This window comes from Narcine bancroftii, chromosome 7, assembly GCF_036971445.1.
Source record: "Narcine bancroftii isolate sNarBan1 chromosome 7, sNarBan1.hap1, whole genome shotgun sequence".
NCBI classification, from domain to species: Eukaryota; Metazoa; Chordata; class Chondrichthyes; order Torpediniformes; family Narcinidae; genus Narcine; species Narcine bancroftii.
The window spans coordinates 543,317-564,698 of NC_091475.1; the positions used below are offsets into that span (position 1 = coordinate 543,317).

Genomic DNA, 21,382 nt, shown 5'->3' on the forward strand with positions numbered 1-21,382 from the left:
CCCATGTTTTAGCTTTTTCATCTACAGCCTTTAGCCTGTCTTTTGTTCTGTTCAGCTCAGCTTCTGAATGAGTAATTTGTTCTGTTTAATCTTCCTGATTTCATTAATTTCTGATATAATTTCTGCTATGTCTCTTATCACTGATTCAACACTTGTAAATCGACTGCATAAAGTTTCCATCTTGTTCAGGATAGTGGTTATATCTTGGGCTGACCCCCAGCTCTGCCAGGTTCAGCCAGTCCTAAGGCCCTCCTGAGCCGCTCCTCATCAGGCTTCCATTCGATGTTCCTGGCTGAGCTGCTGTTTCTTCACTTTTTGCTTTTGGTTGCCTTGGTCGTTTAGCATTAGTTTTATCCATTTTTGATGATAAAATTCTGTTTTTTGAGCTTTCAAACTGTCTTTTTAATACTTTTTATGGAGGGTTCTTTCAAAACATGTCTGCTCAGATCCTCTGCATGGCCACACCCTGTGATTCCAAACTCTTGGGCCTTCTCCCTGATGGGAAGAGGCAGAAGAGGGTGCGTTTGGGTTATAAAATTTAAATTTAGACATAAGTATGGACATTAAATTTAGATATTTCGGCCCATGAGACCGTGCCATCCAAGTACACTCAATTAACTGACAACCCCCAGTACATTTTGGAGGATGAGAGGAAACTGAAGACCCCGGGGAAAATCCATGCAGACAGGGGGAGAATGTGCAAACTCCTTACAGACAGCGCTGCAATGGCGTTATGCTAATTGCTACACCAAGCATACTACCCTGTGATGTTATGTTGGGTGATTTTCCTAGGCTGCGGGAGAAGTAGATGGAGTCCATGGAGGGCAAGGAAGTTGGCCTTTATATTCTGAGCTGATTTAACTTTCTGCAGCTTCTTCTGATTGTGAACAGAGCAGCTCCTGACCCGTTGGCAACTCCAGTCTCTCTCTTTCATTATCCTTATGTCCCCGTCCCTCCAGCTCTGTATTCATGCAGCTCGGCCTCCCCCGATCAATTCTCAGCTTTTCTCTCCTGCCCTCATATCTATTTCCATCTATGGCCTCTTGGCTGGTTCCCTGTGATTCTCCCCCTGCTCCTTCTTTCCTCCTCCCCTCAGATTCTCATTTAGGCACATGACCTGATGAAGGAGCACAGAAAGAAAACTGATTAAGTGATAGGAATTCAAGAGCACCAATGAAAGGTTACACTTTTTAATCATACTAGGTGGACGTGTATGAGAAAGTTGCTTGCGGGGGGCGTGGCAAGATGGCGTAGGGAGCGGACGTGCATTACCGGTCTCCCCCAGGCAGTTATATAAATACCCGTTTTAAGAATATTTATTTTCTGTTAAAAGTCTTTGTTTTGTTTATCAATTGTTTTTAGTTTAAAATGGCAACAAAGATTAAGGAAAATAGAGTTCAAATACAGAACAAAACTACACTCTCCGACTTTGGAAGAAACTCGGCCTACTTGCCCAGACAGAACCACGGAGTCAAGGCTGGAATTTTCTTAAGAACGGAGCTCATTAATTGGACTGTCGGATAAGCTGGTCTTGGACACCCCTCTGAAAGATGGTGATGAATATTGATTTGAAATGTTTTATGAAGATAAATTGCAGTAATTGGCATTGGTTGCCCGTGAGTTTTAAAAATCCAGATAACATTAAAGTTTATTAGTGATTTTTTTTGGATGGAATATCGGAAGGATGAATTTATTATCTATAAATACAGAACAAAATTACATTCTTTGACTTTGGAAGAAATTTGACGTATTTGCCCAGACAGAGCCGGAGTTGGTGCTGGAATTTTCTCAAGAACAGAACTTATTAAAGTTGATTTCGGACTCCTTTTTGAAAGATGGCGACGAATGTTGATTTGAAATATTTGAAATATTTTCTGAAGATAAACATATATATGGCACTCCTTGACCTGCAATAAGGTTTATCAGTGATTTTTTTTTGGATAGAATATTGGAAGAGTGAATTTATTATCTGTGAGTATGCATACATTGCAAATAGATTTTAATAGTTTTGAAAAGGTTTTTTTTAAACTAAACAACAAGATCAGTTTAATATTGAGAAAATTGGAAAAAATGGAAACTTTATTATTAAATTTGGAAATTCAGTAGAAAGAAACTATGAACAAGATTGATGATTTATAAAATTAAAGTCGAAGGAGCAATGTCCAAGAAGAGTTAAAAATTTTGAATAAGTTTTTCTTGAAAATAAACAATAATTTCAACTTAACATTGAGAAGATTGACAAAGTGGAAAATTTGGTATTAAATTGGGAAACACAGAAGAAAGAACTTATGAATAACATTGATGCTTTAGAAGATCAAGACCGAAGGAATTATGTTCAAGAAAATTTTAAAAGATTTGAAAAAAACTTTTTTTGAAAGTAAGCTACAAATTCAACTTGAAACTGAGAAGAATGGAAGATTCGGTGTTGAACTGGGATGTTCAGAGGTGTTTTAATTCAGTGGATGAAATTCAGGAAGACTTGAAAAAAAAATTAAAAAAAAAACTTTTATTGATTGTAAACAATGTTTAACTCAGTGTTGGGAGGGTGGAAAGGGTGCAAAATTTAATATCAAGTTTGGATTTTCAAAAAAAAGAGTTTATGAATAAGATTGGTTAAATTGATGGACCGGGGTTTTATGGATATAAGAAATGATGATTTTTCGGTTTATACGTGTCTTTTGTCTGCCTGGGGGGGGTGGGGGGGAGGGAGTGGTACTTCACTCCCGAAAGTCATATGCCACTTGTGGTTTATACCACACCCATTTGGGTTTTTGGGAATTAACCACCACAAGGTGGTTTCCTAAGGGGTTAGGGGAGGTGGGGGGGGGGGGGGGGGGGTGAAAATTTGAAAATTATTTAGTATCTATTATGTAATATATACTAAGTCAATTTGAAATGAATGTATGGAGATACTATAAATAAATTTCGAAAAAAAAGAAAGTTGCTATTGCTTGGATTGCTCGTTGTAATTTGCATGTGACAACATTTGGAGGTGCACTGAGGAGGAATGTAACAGGCGAAGGAGAAATGGATAGGCTGCTGGAAGATGAAATATAATGCAAGAAATGCAGTGTTTTATTTTGGAGTGGGAGAATAGGAAGAGGCAAACTAGAGGGTACAATTGTTAAAGGGCGACAAGATCATGGAGAACTGAGGGCTTACATGCATAATTCTTTAAAATTTCTAGGGAAAGTTATAAAATTGGTTAAAAAAGACATACTTGACTTGGGCTTCATATTGTAACATCATGCGGATGTTCCCAGATTGCCTGGAAAACCCAGAAATCAATACACCATTTCTGTTGACTGTATTCTCTGGACAGGGTTCAGAGGCAATTCAAAGGGATGTTGCCTAGATTAGAAGCATTTAAACAGGAGGAAGTTTGGAGAGACTGGGATTGCTTTGTTTGGAAAATGGGCAGCATGGTTGGTGTAGTGGTTAATGCAATGCCTTTACAGAGCCAGTGATTGGGACTGGGGTTCAAATCCCACACTGTCTGTAAGGAGTTTGTACATTCTCCCCGTGTCTGTGAGTTTTCCCTGGGGGTGCCAGATTCCTCCCATCCTTCAAGAAAAATGTACTGGAGTGTAGGTTAATCAGGTGTAATTGGGCGGCACAGACTCATGGACTGAAAGGGTCTGTTACCGTGATGTATTTCTAAATTTAAAAAAATGGAGTTATCTGAAAAGGTCTACGATGTGAACTGTTTTGGATACAAAGATTTCAGGTGAGCCATTAAGGATGGGCAAGCATGGAGAAGGAATATGACTTGAGTGAACATTTGAAAATATTGTTTGAAGTCAGCAATATGAAAATCCAAGATAGTAGTCTATACCTAGTCTTGGCTGATTATGAACAGCATTCACAGAAGTCAGTGGCCTGGTTTACAGATATCTTATCCTACTTTATTTTTAATAGCAAAGAATGTGTACTGTATGTGAGAATCATTAATCTTTTACTGCCATTTGTAATCCATTAAGATGCTTAGAGATTGGCTTTCATGCAACTGTTGATATTTCTAGCTATTGCTAATATAGCAGCTGAAAACATGTTGCAAACTGTGATGAGTTTAGATAGAGTCAATGCAAGCAGGCTTTTTCCACCGTGGTTCGGTGAGATGAAAACTAGAGGACGTGGTTTAAGGGTGAAGGGGAAAAAGATTAAAGGGAGCGTTAAGGGAAACTTCTTCATGCAAACAGTAGTGGGAGAGTGGGACAAGCTCCTAGCTGAATTGGTGATTGTAGGCTCAATTTAGATATTTAAAGAAATATTTGGACAGGGCATGGCCACACCAAGAACCTAGACAGACGTGTTTTGGTTGAGCTCACCCTGTACTAAATAGACAGTTAAAACTTGAAAAATCAAGATTTTCTTCCTCAAAAACTGGATAAAACCAGCATGAAGAAGACGAGAATAAAGACGGAAGAAGCTCCTATTCATCTGGGAACTTTGGGTGAAAGTTCCAAAGGGAGTGGGTGTAAAAATGGTGACGGGACCGGCAGAACCAGGTAAAACTGGGGAGTCAGGTCAAGAGCTGAGCATTGTCCTGGAAGAAAATGGAGAATCTGAGTAACTGATTCATAAATATTGAAACGGTGATGAGAAATATAATGGAGAAAACGACCAAAAGAGGTTGGGGAAGAGCTGATGGAGAGAATGGGTCGAGCAGAGACTGAACTGATGAAAACGCATGAAAAACCTGAGGCTTTGGGGAAAAAGGCAAAAGAATGAGAGTCGGATAAACGATGACTGCTTGACAACATTGACCGTATGGAGAACTTCAGTCGATGGAGTAAGGTCCGAATTATTGGAGTAAAGGAAGGAATCAAGGGAAGAGACCTGCTGGAATCTTTACAAAAATGGATCCCACCGTTGGGAGGAGACAAATTTGGAGAAAAAATGCACTTCAAGAGAGCTCAACGAACACTCAGACCCAGAAGGGCCGGCGACCAGAGACCAAGACCAGTTCTGGAGAGACTTTTAAACTACTGAGAATAGGAGGTAACTCTGGGAGCAGCGTATGATTTCTCTAAATAGAATGATGGCCCGCCCAAGGTTGGTCATGAAAAGGGACTATTCTTTCAAGATTTTAGCTCAACCTTGATTAAGCAAAAAGAATTTGAAAATGTGAAAAGACAAATACATGATGAAAACTTGAAATCCTCAATGGTAAACCACGCGACTTTGAGGGTCGAAGTACCGGAGGGAACCAGCGATTTTTCAAGACCAAGAATGAGGTGGAAGATTTTCTACAAAGTAGATAAAGGAACAAAAAAGATCAAGGTTGCCAAGGGAGAAGATGGTGAAAATATTTTTAATGGAAGTAAGTAAAAGTTGTGTTTTTTAAAATTTTTACAAAACTGTCTTGTATTTATTGTAAAAGTAAAGCAAATAGAAATGATCATGGAGAGCTCAGTAAAGGGGAAAAGAATTTGGGAGAAGTAGTAGTATCGCTACATTATTAAAGAGAAACATTTTTTGTGAATTTATTAAGAGCCAGATAGAAATATTTTGTGAAAATCAGCCTCCATCCAGTGATAATAGTTTCCTAAAATGAAACATGCTTAAAGCTTGTCTGAGGGGACAAATTATACTAAAAATCTTAAGAAAGCATAAATGAGAGACTTGGAAGGTTTAGAGAGGAAAATAACAAAAGTGGAAAAAGAATATCAGATATCAGGAACATAAGAAAAATATAGAATATTAGAGAACAAAAAGTTACAATATAATACACTACAAATATATAAAACAGAAAAAAATGTTATTAAAAACTAAACAAAAATATTATGAACTAGGAGAATGGGAACAGTGTTATCTTGACAGGTTAAAGCAGAGGAGTCCTCCAGAATGACAAATGCAATAGAAACAGAAACTGAAACTATAACATACAATCAAAAATAAATAAATAACACATTTGGACAAAACTATATAAATCAGAATTAGTAGGAGATGAAAAGAAGAGGGAAGAATTTTTAACAAATGTTGAACTTCCTAAACTAGAAGAGAGAGAAAAAGATGATTTAGATACTCCTTTTACAAGGGAAGAAATAGAGAAAGCTCTGGGTATTTTACAAGCTAATAAATTCCAGGGGAAGATGAGTTCCCTCCTCAGTTCTAAAGACAATTTAAAGATTTGTTGATGGATACGTTGGACCAGGCGGTGGAGACCCAAACCTTCCTGGAAACTTTCAACTACTATAATCACAGTGCTACCGAAGAAAGGTAGAAATCCATTAAAAACTTCATCATACAGACCAAGATGACCTCTGAATGCAGGTTATAAAATCCTAGCAAAGGCACAAGGCTAACAGCTTATTAATACATCCAGATCAGGTGGGATTTGATAAAGGAAGACATTGTTCAAATAGTCTGAGTAGATTATTTAATAGAATACAAATGGCAAAATCAAATTTGAATCCAAACATAACTCTTTCTTTAGATGCAGAAAAGGCATTTGTCTGACTAGAATGGTCTTTCTTGTATAAAACATTGGAAACATTTGGTTTAGGTAGAAAATTTATAAATTGGATAAAAACTCTTTATCAGAAGCCACAAGCTAAAATTATCACTAATAACCAAATGTCATGTTATGGGTTATATTATATTATATATTATATATAAATGTGTCTTTAAAAGAGATAGATTGTGGGTGTTTACTGTAGGTCACTTCACAAACAAAGTAACATTTCACAAAGACTTCTCATTTAAAATGCAAGAGCTTTGCTGAAGCCAGAGACTCAGCCTCCAAGTGGCTTTGCAAAAGACAATGGAATTACTTTGGAAAGAATTTCAAAAGTAGGTGCAAATGGAAAAGTCCAGGCTCAAGTGCTGATAAAGATCTTTCAAGGATTGGATTTAGAGCCTTGGGAGAAGTCATTTGGTTTTTACAAACAGAGGAAAGAACAAACAGAATTCTTCTCAGAGAGAGAGAGAGAGAGAGAGAGAGAGAGAGAGAGAGAAGTCAGTTCTACAGTAGCATTTGAGGCTGCAACATGGCAAGCTGGCAGGATTGTTGAAAAACCCCATTACAAGAGGAAATGGCTGGCTAGAGTGTTTCTCCTCAAATAAGGGAAACATTTGGAAAACCCTGATGGGGCAAGTTTCTTCAGCAAGGCACTGAAGTGGCTGATTGGAGGAAATCAGTTTGTGTGTGTGTCCAACGAGCAACAAATATCTCTCCGAAACCATCAAGAACCTTCCTGAGTGGTAACCATTTAACTTTCAGCACCAGACTCTGGTAAAATTTCATAAATCTTAAATTCTGTGCATAGTATAAGAATTGCCTGATATTGCGTGCTTGGAGAAATGAGACGTGAATGGTTAGATGTGAAACAAAGAACTATAATCACCCACTCCTGCTACAATATTACTACAGCATTGCAGAGCGCTACTGCTACAATCATCCACTGCTGCTACAACATCATGTTGCATTACTACTACAATCACCCACACATGCTACAATATTACTACAGCATCATAGTGTGTTCCTACACTCCTCCTACAATATCACTACAGTATCGCGGTGCATTGCTACTACAATCACCCACTCCTGCTACAGTTCTACTACAGCAACGCAATTTGTTCCTAATATAATCACCTGCCCCTGTTACCATTCTACCACAGCATCGATGGGCAGTTCTACTGCAATCACAGGTCCTGACACTATCATGTTCCACTCATTTTAAGCATTTTTTTTACCATCGATTGATGTCAGACACAGGAGATGGATGAGAGCATCAGGATCACCTGTGTGATGGGGAGCAGAGCATTCAGGTTGGGAGGGAATTGGGCCGAAGGGGGTCAGGCTCAGGGTGTTGGCCTGGGGTGATCAGGCTGCAGGGTATTGGGCTGAGTAGTTGGGCTTGGTCATTCGTTCTAGTTGTGGATCACATTGGGGTGGTCCAGCTGAGTTTATCAAGCTTGGAGTGGGTTGGTTGATCTGGGGCTGTTTTGGAGTTGGAGAATTCAATGTTATGTCTGAGGAGAATAAGATAAAGTTAACTGTGGTGTGTGCTGATAGAAACTAGTGAGCGTGTTCTTAATTTGTTTCTACAACTTACTGTAAATTTTAGCATACAAGTCAACTGGCATATAAGTAGACCCCACTTACTTTTTCAGCCTCATTTTAAGAGCTTTGTGATGTATCCTGCATCTAAGTCGACTCCCATTTTCTGACTGCCTGAGATGGGCCGTTGACCGGCATATACGTTGACCCCCGTAGATCATGCAGATTGATCTGGGCATTGGGTGGAGGTGATTGTTATCATGGAGAGTCCATCACGCAACGCAGCACGTGACAAAAATATGAAGCGAGTTTTAAGTATAAATTGATAGAACTGGCCAAGAAAACCAACAACTGTGGTGCTGCAAGAAAATCTGATGAACATGAGAAGTTGGTAAGAGATGGGAGGAAGAAAGAAGAGACTTTAAGAAAAATATCAAAAAGGCAATGTTCGATGAGAAGAGGAATCACTCATTGGCCAGAGTTGGAAAATCACGTTGCAGAATGGTTTCGTGAACAGAAGCAAGATTGCTATCTAGTCACTCAAAATAAAATAAGAACATTTGCACTGCAGTGGGCAACGTCCCACCCAGATGTCAGTAAAGATTTGGAGGCTACAGTTGGCTGGAGCAATCGTTTCATGAACATGAAAAATATGGTATTATGACAAAAAACTAAAGTTGCATAGAAACTACCAAAAGATCTTGATCATAAAGTTGTAAGTATTCACCATTTTATTATTACAGAACCAGCAGAAAGACCAGTTTGCTTTGGCAAATATTGGAAACATGGATGAAACTCCCATGAATTTTGATAAGATAGGCAATAGAACAGTGGAATGGAAAGAGGCTAAATCTGTGCAGACCAGAAAAGGACCAGGTTTACAATGGTGTTATTGTGCATGGGACGAAGGTAAGACCCATGGTAATCTTCAGACGTAAAATTAAACCTAAAATGAAATTCCCTGCAGGTATTTTTGTGCATTTTCATGAAAAAGAGTGGATAGATGAAAATGATGCAAAATGATAGACAATGTGTGGATAGGCAGCCAGGGGTTTATGCAAGGAACGGAGTTTGCTGATCTGGGATGGATTTCGTAGCCCCTTAACTAGGAGCAGTAAAAGTAGATTTGCACTACATAATACTTACATGGCAGTTGTCCCGGGTGATTTAACATCTCTATTGCTTGAACAAGCCATTCAAAGACCATGTGCGTGAAGAATGGAATACATGGATATCGAGTGCAGAAAAGTCGTTTACCAAAGGTGGGGCAATGTGTGCTGTATCGCTCAATGTGCTGTGTGACTTCGTGCTCAAGGCATGGGACAAAGTTAAAGTAGTAATTGTGATAAAATCATTTAAAAATTGGAGTATTGCTTGTGCAATTGATGGGATGGAAGATGCTTTATTGTGGGACACTGACGAGGAAACTGAAACTGTCTCATCAGATCCACACTGGGACCCATATGGTAACTGTTTAAACAGTGGGAGTACGGATGCTCTTGCTGACATCTTTGCTTCAGACGAAGATAGCGAGAGTGATTTTGAAGGCTTCTAAATGTGTTGTTTTCAATAAAAATCTCAATGAATATCTTGCACAGTTGGGTTTTATGGGGGCTTTTCAAGGGTCGACATATGCCGGATCAGGAAGGAGGTCTTTAAAGTATACCCGGCGTACGTTGACCCCCATTTTTTTAGAGATTTTTTTGGATTTCACGACAACTTATACACTGAAATATACGTTATATTCTGGTTAGTTCATATTTATTACCAGCACAGAGTTTAATAAAAAAAATCTCATGTAAACCTTCAGTGTTGTCTTTTTTAAACTAAAAAAATCACACCCTATGTGTGATACTTTTATCAAGTGCTTCATTTTATTCAATAATAGTATTAATTTTTAAAAAGTTCCATTATTTGCAAATAACTCAATTTAACACAATTATATTTTGACTAGTGATTTTAAGCAAGAGATAAACACTCTGTTAGTGTCATTCCATGTAGTTATTCTATTGTCAGAGACTGAACTTCTTGATTTTAGATACACCTGACAATGAGTGATATTTCAACATTGACCAAAAATAAATAGCAAGAAATAAGCAAAACAGAGCACAACATTACCTGGTTTCTGGTTCCGTCAAGAGCAGCCTTATTATGAGACCTGTCAACACTGAAGCATGAAGTTTAAGGGAAAGCAAAAGGGGGGCAGGAGGTTCAGTTGGCAATTTGTCTGAGAGCTTTCTGATAAACAACAACAAACGCACCAAAATCCAGATGGATACAAATGGTTCCTCCCTTCGATCCCCAAGAGGTTCCAGTTTTCTGGTATTTTAAACCTGTTCTGTTTTCTTTTCTTTCCTTGTGAAGAATAGCATAAATCAGCATCGTTCTTTTTGTCTGTGTGAGGGACAGCCAAAATGTAAATGAAACCAAGCACACACGCTGTCACCTAACTAAATTGTTCAGGGTCCATGCAATACAAAAGAGTACCAAAAAACAATCAGGGATTAACTCTCTGTGCAAATCCAACAGTGTTAACCTTTGTGTTGCAGTGGCATCAGCTGCCAGAATTCTGCTGAGCCTGTGCCATCAAGGGACATAATCCCATCCTCTTGACATTCAAAAGGACTAATGTGATTACTGACTATTGTGAATCTTGCTGCACAGCTAGTTGCTGCTGTTCTGTCATACTACTGCGTGGTATGAAATGATTATCTGTCACAGTTTTTCTTTCTTTGTTCCTTTCTTATGAATTTGTTCCAAAGTTTTCACGACCCATGTCCATTCACCTTCTTTCGTCCCTGCATCCTCTTTAATCAATACGCCAAGATCATTTGGTTTCCAGATATTTTTTGTCCTAAAGTGTTCTTATTGATCCATGAGCCAGAATTCTCGGTTAAATCTCAAAAGGGCCCATTTCTCTTCATGGCCAAGCCAGTGAAATCTTATGGATATTTACTTTTGTCCTCGTTGGAAGTTAAGAGCATGGAGAAGAGCAAGTCCCGAGGCAGAATGAACCTTTGGCTAGCCATTCTGATTAGGGATTGGGGCACGAGTAGATGACATGATTTATCCCCTCCTCTGAACAACCCTTCACCCACCACGTTCTGCCCATGACACCCCTCACCACCAGGATTCAGACACCAAAGTGTACGGGATCCACATAGAATAAAAACCAAATAGTTTGAGACAATTATTGTGCCTCATCCTAAATAATCACAGAATTTTTTTTGGCAGGACACCCATGTGTGCACAAACATGGTGGTAATTTATCATAAAATTTGGTAGTGAGAGCCAGGTAATAACAGATTATAACTGGCTTCATTCAAACTCCTGAAAGTCTTTGAATGTTCATCAGTTTGATACTCATTCCTAAGCAGAAGGTGATTTAACGTATGATTAAGATTATACTTGCCTATAAATATCCCAAATAGAGGAACCCTATTATGACTTATTAAGACCCTGTTTTATAGTTGGAGGAGAAGGAGGTTGCATCAGCGGAGTCTAATCGCAGTACGACAGATCAATCAATCAAATGTCTGACCCCAGCATGACTCAGCTGTTCTTATGGTACAATAAAAGGAACAGAATTGAAATTTGCTAATTCAGGGAGACAATGTGCTGATGTAAACACTTACTCCACATAGGATCTAAGTATCTGTTCGTTTTAAAGTCTGCATGCTCAGGGAGTCACCTTTTTTAAGTTGAATATTAATTGGTTTGGTTTGATTTAAAAAAAAAATACATTACTGATTTATTTCATGAGGTGTAAAATATTTTGGATATTTATTACATGCACAATCATGTCCGACTGAAGTAAGAAACATTTAACGTGAATGAACTCATGACATTACCAGCATGGGGATTATTCTTCATTGAGGCCACATAGTCTTGTGTATATAACTCCACCAAATAAGACTGCTTGCAAGAACTGCCAACTGCAAGATGTCACTACCACCAATGTTGGGTTAACTTTCGCTAAGTGCAGTTCTCAGGATTTGTGAAACTTGCCAATAAAAGTAAAACACAAAAAGCAGATGGACAATATTTGAGCATCATGGGAAAATACTTCACTGATTGCTTCCCAGTATATGGGTGTTGTTGGAACAGAGACACTCTATTTTTGGTTTAGAAAATGTTTTGTCCATCTTTGAGAATCCAGGATATTTCTTTGGTCTGGGGTTTGGGGTCTGGAGACCAGAGGTTAAGGTCTGGATCTGGGTCTGGGATCTGGGACCTTGAACGTGGAGTCTGATACCAGGATCTAGATCCTGGGGTCAAGGTCTGACACCAGGGATCTGGGGCTCTGGGACCTTGGACCTTGAACATGGGCTGGGGGTCTGGCCCTCTCCTCCCTCCCAACAACCTCCCCATTTAATCCCACGTCCCATCTGTCTAGATCAGGAGTGGTTACCTTGTAGCCTGCGATCCAAATTTATACAGCCCGCAAGCCAATGCTCAACAATTAGCTACTCATTTTTAAAAAACCCTGCCAACAGTGGCAGCTTGTGTGAAAGTGGATGATTCAGCTGCCATAGTGCAGTGCATTGTGGGATAATCGAGTGCTGCTGTGCCAAGTGGGCAGTGGGAACTGATTTCGAATGAGCAACCGTTGAGTTTGGAATGTATGGGATCGGCATGCAGGTAACAGGCACTGACATCATCGGGCCAACAGGGCAAGGCTGAGCTGGTGGCCCCAGCAGGTGAACGGGAGTAGCTGGTGTCTGGATCCTACAGGTTGATGGCCAATGTTTACTGGCAGGCTCAGTCAGGAATTCCCTGGGTCAGAGGTCAGTGCCGCAGAAAATCATTCTGGGATGAGGTGGTTAATTAGATCGCAGGACAGAGAGGAGCTTCAAGGAAAGGAGGGAGTCAGATAGAGAGAATGGGCATGAGCTGGGGGAGTTTGGTCCAATGTGACCTAATATTAACACAGTTTGGATCATCCTAGTTTTTTAGAAGGAATACGGTTGATCTTGTTGCTGAACTTTTTCTCAGAATCAGAATTTATTGTCATGAACAAGTCAAGAAATTTGGTGTTTTGTGGCAACGTCCATAGTACAAAAATTCACTTTATAACCATCTTCCAACATTACTATAAAAAATAAAACTAAAAATAATAGTGGATGAAAAGTAATGCAGTGTCTTTTGTTTATTGATTATTCAGGAATCTGATGGTGGAGGGGACAATAAATTATTGTCAGTTATGTTTATACATTGCACATGATGTACTTCAAGCAGATACAATCGAAAATTTAAATGACAATGTCTGTGTTTCAGTATTTATTTCATTTATGGCAGCTTCAGTGCGGCCCGCCGTTCAACTACTGACACACCAACTGGCCGACACAGTATAAGGTTGCCCGCCCCTCCTTTAGATGTTTATGCAAATGCTAAACAATTAATTTTGACACTGATTGTGGCAGGGTGCCAGATGGAGGTATCTGCTCCTCAAATTTATTTTCTAAAATTGCTTTACTTCAGGGTACATCTGAAACTTTTTAAATTAAGCCACATGTAACTATTATATGATCAGGAGGTCCTTTTGCACTTTCTTGCAGCAGAATTAACCTACCACATTGACATGTCTGTCCATGGCTTCATGTACTGCCAAGTTGAGGCCACCAACAAATTGGAGGTACACACCTTATATTCTGTCTCGGCAGTATTCAACTAGATGACATTGATATCAACCTCTCCAGTTTCTGTCAACCCCTCCTCCCCCAGTCCCTCTCTTTCCCTTCCTCCACTCCCCATTCCTTCCTTCTCGGGAAGAGCTGGCCTTGTTAGCCTCTGCTCTCTTACGGTCATTCCTCAACTTCTTACTGTATCACCTATATCCACCTGTTAGCTCTTAACTGTCACCCTGTGTTTCTCCCCCTTCCCTTCTCCCACCCCACCCATCTTTTATTCGGACATCTGGATGCTTTTTGACGCTTCTGGTTCCGGCCTGAAATGTCAATTGCCTTTCACTTTGCGTTGATACTGCATGACCAGCTGACTTATTTCAGCACATTTGCACTCTACAGTGGAATTAACCTATTCTTAGTATCTGATTAAAATGGAGGGTATTGTTCTATTACTTATTATTTTTACATTTCAGACTAAATAAACATTTGAAGTATATTGTTAAATGAGGTATTATAACTGAGGGCAGCACGATGGTGTAAATGGTAGAAATGCTACCTCACAACTTCAGTGACCTGGGTTCAAATTCCACCTCCGGTGTTGCCCATGTTGTCCCTGTTACAGCATGGATCTCCTCTGGGTGGTCAGCTTTCCCATTACCTCCCAAAAACATGCAGGTTGGAAGGTTAACTGGGTATTAAAGATTGCTTCAAGAAGGCAGATGGATGAATGAAGGAATGAATGAATGATTGTGAAGAGAATGAATGGGTCTGATAGAGGATGAGTAAATGAGTGCTTGATGGTTGGCACAGACCATGGTGGGTCATGCGGCTCAATTCCATGCCATACAACTTTGATTCTAAATATCAATGACCAAATGCTAAAGTTCATTTCAACAAAATGTTGCATCTCAAAGCAAAATATGGAAGGTTTAGATATTTGGTGTGGTACTAAATTTCACGGCATTTCTGAGTCAATTAAAGGTAAGCTGGAGGTTAATTTGATTAACACTGTTTTTTTTAAATCATTTTAATGGATGAAAATAAATGAAACAACATTTATTCTCAGAATTCTATTATCTCAGCTTCCAATGTAATGTCCACGCAACTGAGTGCAGCCTTCAGAAAGATATAATGTCAGAAGAGCAAGAAGTAAAATCCCATTCAAGGAATTTCTACATAAAAAATAAAAATCTTACTAAGTTTATTATTTCTGATTAAAAGGCAAGATTATTTTGAACAAAACTGATGTGAGATAGTCTTTTCCTTTTAAAACTGCTCCGTTCATGATCAACAGGTTCTAATTTCTATTAATGGGCAGATGACGCAGAGTTCTGAGTGTGGAGCCTTCTGTCACTGTTTCAATAGAATTCTGTCTTATTTCAATGAAAATTTCAAAGCTCTGCTCAAACCTGATTACGTTCCCTACAAGGGGAGGTCAGCAGTTAGAAATCGCAGCATTAAATTTGGAGAACCTGCAATCAGCAGGCTGATGAGACAAGGTTCTAGAATGAAGAGAAACTGACTGGAGCCATGTTTCAGGGGCTAACAGAGTTTGTGTGTGTTTGGAAATGAGCTTGAAGGAAAGGAGTAGGACTGGAGTAGGAGCAGGTGCTGGAGAAACTCAGCAGGTCACTCAGAATCCATTGGAAGTAAAAGGTAACTAACATCTTGGGCCTGTTGGATTAAGACTGAGGATTGATTCTCAATTGTCCATTTAGCTCACAGAATTGTTTCTAATTTATCCCAGGTGTACTGGCCAGTCAGCTGCCATCCCCACTTCCCACTCATCATCCCACTCAACCTTGGCTCTGATGCCGAATCAAGGTTTGGATGAGTTACTTTACTGCACTCTGACACTGAATGTTGACGTTGACTGCCAATTGGAAGCTTCTATGACATTACTCACTATTGTAAAGTCACAGAGATTGGAAATTCAATGGGTCAAAGGCAGTAAGAGACAGATGATCAAACTTTAACCCAAGCACTGTGAGAAGCTGTGCTTGGGTGTGAAAGGAGTTGAGAGTGACATAGGAGTGAAAATTGTGGGGAAGAGGGTTTTGCATTCAAGGCCATTCATCCACAATTTATAGTATTGAAGAGTGGCCTAGCAATTGTGGACATTGGGAGTCTCTAAACCTGAGATGAGAGTGATAACTCACGGTTGTACAGCTTGGAAACAGACCCTTTGGTTCACCATATCCATTGCAGCCATCAAACATCTATTCATATTAATCCTATTAGAAATGTTCACGTAACAAGAATTGGATGTTCAGGAGACACATGCTGAGGTGCTCTGAATTTGAATCAGTGATGAACAGTTGCTGTGTAGAAGCCAGGAAACAAAATCAGAAGTTCCATGACACAAAAGAGGAAGTTCTCCTGCTTTTTCATACATAAGTAGAGGGGACAAGCAATTATATTAAAGTTCTGCCATCCTTGAATGGAGGAATAAGCCCACATTATGCAAGGAACCCACTGAGATTACAGAGAGGAAGGGAGACTGGTTACAGAGTGAATCAAAAAGGTCACATTAAGTACATCAATCTTAATGGAAGACATTTTCTGAGTCTCCCCACCCCTTCATTGTATCAGTGTACCAACCTCCTCCCGGAGCTTATGGAAGTCCAGATGGTAGAGGATACTTATGATAGCAAATAAAATCTGGATAAAAGGAAGAAAACACATTCTATTTTAAGTATATATCCTTGAGCGATATACTTTTAAAAACATTTGCTGTGTGTACAGGAAATTTTATCTTTTACACTTGAAGGTGAGAGTTGGGGAGATAAAAACATTATCCAATTGACATTTCCATTCTTACCTATCGGTGTGAATCAAGAATTTCTAATCCATTTTGTGGTTGAGCTTCATGCATCCTTGAAGTTGGTTCCTTGATGAAATAAGGCAGAGAAAAGTTCATAGTAAAAAACCTGCATGGGAAATCGATGCCAGTATTAAAGCACCACTCCTTTTTACAGTTTGTTATTTGAAACAAGGATCTCATGCTGGGGAGTAAGATATGAAAATCTGCAGACACTGTGAGCAAAGTAAAAGCACAATGGCGGAGAAACCCAGCGGGACTAACAGCAGACTTTATATAGCAAAGATAAAGGTACATTACCAACGTTTTGGGCTAAAAGCCTTCATCGAGGTCTGAGCAAAATGTAGGCAGGTGTCTGAATAAAATGATGAGGGGGAGGGGCACAGTCCAGGCAGGAGGTAATAAGTAGGTGGATAAGGGAGGGGCGGGCACAACAGAAATGGGGGGAGGGTGTGGCTCTGTGAATGGAGAGGGAAGAGGGTGGAGAGGTATTCCCTGAGATGGTTGTATGAGTGACATCCAAAAATAACACAGGAGACCCCATCTATATTCAGGAACCATGTCAAAATGGTTTCAGCGATCGTCATGTTAAGCTGAGGATATTTTATGTCATTACTTCAAGAACGTGGAAACTGTAAAGTATGGGTATTTGAAGTAGAAATAGAGCCCAGTGTGAGAGAGACTGATGAAAATTCAAACCATATTACTGTGCTCAGTATCCTCTGAATATATTACATTTATATATTCGAAGGGGCTCTCTTGAAGTGTTTTTTTTTCATTTCTTTTCCTGATAGTAACATCTGCAGCAGATCAAATGAAAGATTGTTTGGAGAAGATTTAATATATTGAGTTTTTGACTTAATGTGAACATTTCACGTGGGTCTGTAATAATTTTCTGTTCCTATTTTTATTCATCCTCCCCAACCACTTGCCCTCCAATTAGTCTTCGGGATTTAAGATAAATGTTAAAATGAAGAGAGAAAAATACAAATAGATTGCATTAAGCCTTAAAATCTTGTTCCTGCAAACACACCCGCTGTGATAATACAATGTTTTAAAAACCAAAGTAAATTTAGAGTTGTCTTTATCTTCCCCACAGTCTCATTTCATTATGCAGGAGGGAATTCTCCAGTTGTTCTAACAGCAATGGAAGCAATGTAAAAACTTCAGTTATAGTTTCAAAATATGTACATAACATGAAAGAATTAACTCAATGTAGATGCAGAAAGATAAGAAGCCACTTCAGAATTGTGGAAGGTCAGTAAAAGTTAACATTTTCTCCTGGTTTCCTTCCCTTTCCCTTTCTCTCTCACTTGTATGGTTGTTGAAATGAGCCGACAGGCATCAGTTAATCTTCAGTTTGATTCAGAGTTCACAGATTTAATCCACACATATTTGCCTACACAGAAAACTTTACTTGGGGTGGTGGAAATATATGAACTCCTGAAAAGGAAATCAAAATGTTCAAAGGACTGAACGATTCTCTAGCTGGGCATTCCACTTCACTATTGCCATCTGCTTCACTTTAGTTTGTGTCCTAAAAATTCTTTCACTCAGTAGAAATGTTTTGTGCAGAAATTTTAGTGAAGGAATTTTATCGACATGAAAGGCCTATGTCGGCATTTGGATTTGCAGAAAGGCATTAGTGGTTCACGACATGTATTTTGGTATCATCTACCAAATTCATTTCTTCATGGATAATTATAAAGTGGTGCCAGCCTTTACAATGTAGGAACTTTCAGTTATGCAAAAAGGTTTGTGCTAAGAAAAAAACAATCTATGCAATAGCGTGAGAGAGTATTTAGAGGTGGTTTGGGAAGAATTATTAGAGCAGCTTGCACACACATATTTTAAAACACAGAAAATTTGCAGGACTTTCGCAGAATGCTTTTTGCAGGAGGCAACAAAGTATCAACCGCAGCTTGCCTGAGAGAGCATGTGATCTTTGCAGGCAGCAGAGAAGAGCTTTGATCTCAGAGAGGGAGTGTGTGAAACAGAGAGAGGACACAGGAACCAGTTCCTAAAAGAAAAGCTGGCAAACTTTGGAAGGCTACCTGGTCCACAGAGAAGAGTGGAGGTCTGAAAGGTGACCTGAAAGAAAGAGGATCATCTGGAGAACTCTGAAGAGGGCAAGTTTTGACAGCAAGACTGATTGAGAAGGAATCAGTTGCAGATGTCCTGGAAAAAGAATCTTCTCTGAAAACCAGCAAGAACCCTCCTGAGTGGTAACCATTTGCCTGTTAAGTACCAAAGACTGGTAAATTTTGTTAATGCTAACTTCTGTGCACAGTACAAGAATTGCCTGCAACCAGTGAGATTGGACTGTGATCCAAAGAACTTTTCTAATCATAAATATACATTACACACATCTGCGCTTAGTATTAGAGGGGGGAATTAAGTAGTTAGGTAGGTTAAGTAAGTAGGTTAAGTAATAAGTTAAAGTTTAATTCTGTTTTCTTGTTCAATTATAATTAAGAAGAACTTTTGTTTAAGTGACCCTGTGTTGTGGTGCATATCTATTGCTGTTGGTTTTTGGGGTAAAAAATATTAAATTCAAAGAAATAGAAGTGAATCATTTCTTCACAAGGAGGGAAAATCTAAAAAGGAAAGTGTGACACTTATTGCATTTGCATGAGTATGTCCTGTGAACAGAATAAATATTGTGGCTATTGGAAACGATAGAACTGTGAACCAGAATATTGGAGGGCTGGGAAGATGTGTCACATTATGGCCTCAATCAAACTTCATTTGGTAATCACAGCCCTCATTTCTGATCTTGCCATCATTTCCAACCTAGAACTTGTGTTATCCCCAATTTTTCTGATGGAAGTTCATGATTCTCTCTCCACAGATACTGCCTCTTCTGCTGAGCATTTCCAAGATTTTCTGCTTCGATTTAAGACATTGATACTCAGGCAAAGAGCCACATCACCAGACATACATTACTAAATACTCTTGCTTACTTAGATCATGCAGTCAGCTGGAAGCAATAACATGATTTGTTCCCAATTCATTCTCATTGTTCCCTCTGGATTTCAGAAAAAAATCAATTACTACATTGCCATTAAAAACTAACATCTAAGAGAGTGGGAGAGATGCCTTTCACAACACTTTTTTTGTTTCAAACCAACATGAGAAAAACATCTCTTAAATTTATGAGCTCGAATAAAAAATATTAATATTACCAGGAATCCAGAGGTTTAATTATTCCTTATATGTGGAGGATTCAATATTTCTTAGGAAATTATTGCTGGAAAGAATGGTAGATCTAACTGCTCCATTGAATTCTTCCAGGTGCTCTTGAAATTGAATTTCTCAAAAGTTAATACATTGTACAATTTTATCCTTGTAGATTATTATTTTTCTTTTGGAAGTCATACAATCATCGAAATAAGTTGCACCTGTGAAATATCACCTGATATCCCAATTCATTTGGCTTCAGTTCTGCCAATGTCGACTGGAGTTAGTTTTCAACCTAAGAAAATGGTTACATTAAGACTTGGAGGTGTGGTCAAGATCTGAACCCATCGCTGCTGGGTTTAATTACACTTTAAAATTCTTTCAGAATTAAAAGAAAACAATCTCAAATGGAATTAAAGATGGAAAATTAAAATCCAGTTAACAAAACCATTTAAAATGAGCCAAAAGAAATGTCAGAAAAATCAAACTTTAATTTAAAGCATAAAGCCCTGAACATTCTAGGCAGCTTGTCCTCACATATGTACTGAAATAGAGAAGGCTTTATATTGAGAGAGTTATGTAAGTTGTACTGTACATGGGCCGTGATGAAAATGTCTACTGAAAGTCTGCTTGTTAAAATCATGTATGCTCTGTTCATTTGACTTGCTATATTTGGATGAACTGCATTTCTGGTTTTTTCTGTGTTACGATTCCGGAGGACCCTAAAACCCAGCAGCAACAGAAATTCACCAAGACAAATGTTTACTTAAACAAAAGTTGCTTTTAATTCTCTTTAAACATGAAAATAGGATCAAAACCCCTTTCTAATTGTCAGCGCATGTGTATGTAATGTATTAAAGGTTACGGAGAGAAGGCGGGGACGGGGTACTGAACTTTAAGATCAGCCATGATCTCGTTGAATGGCGGAGCAGGCTCGAAGGGTCGAATGACCTACTCCTGCTCCTATCTTCTATGTTTCGATGTTTCTATGTATAAGTTTAGATAAGTTCTTTAATTCATAGTCCAATCATTCACTTCTCACTTCTCCAAGTTCACCAGTATCAGGCAATTCTCATACTGTGCACAGAATTTAACATTTATGAATTTTCACCAGGCTCTGGCATTTAAAATTAAACGATTACCCCTCAGGAAGTTTCTCCTTGGGTTCAGAGAGAGATTTGTTGCTCATTGGACACACACAAACTGATTTCCTCTGATCAGCCACCTCAACGTCAAAGAAATTTGCCCCATCATGGGTTTTCCAAATGATAATCTCTTCTTCCAGGGTCACCACAGAGTTCTGCTTGTTTCCTTTATTTCAGGAGAAATACTCTTGCCAGCCATTTCTTCTTGTAAGGACTACAAGGGTTTTCAACAGGCTGAATTCAGAACTCTCAACTCATCTTCAAAATGGGGTTTCAAACAAGCTGCCAGCTTGTCATGTTGCAGCCTCCCCAAAAGCTACTGCAGAACTGTAGTACTTTCTCTCTATTTGCAAAACCACATGACCCCCTTAGAACTGCAAACTGAAACCAGGCAGATTACTGGCACCAGATTCTGTTGGTGAGCCTTTAAAGGAATAGTCCATTTGCACCTGCTTTTTGAAATTCCTTCCAAAACAATTCCATTGTCTTTTGCAAAGCCACTGGTGCCTCAATGTCTCACTTCCAGCAAAGCTCTTGCATTTTAAATGAGATGTCTTTTGTGAAGTGTTATTCTGTTTGTGAAGTGACCTAGACCCTAAACCCC

The 21,382-nt window shown here is 39.0% G+C and overlaps 1 long non-coding RNA gene across 1 annotated transcript in view; it reads right to left on the minus strand.

The window, feature by feature from the left end:
- Positions 1-16,018: 16,018 nt before the first annotated feature.
- Positions 16,019-21,382, minus strand: part of LOC138739742 (uncharacterized) — a 163,611-nt gene continuing 158,247 nt past the window's right edge. Inside the window, exons 6-7 of the long non-coding RNA XR_011342381.1 lie at positions 16,454-16,522; positions 16,019-16,293 (exon numbers count right to left, since the gene is read on the minus strand). This is a non-coding gene — a long non-coding RNA (uncharacterized lncRNA). The remainder of the gene's footprint in view (positions 16,294-16,453; positions 16,523-21,382) is intronic.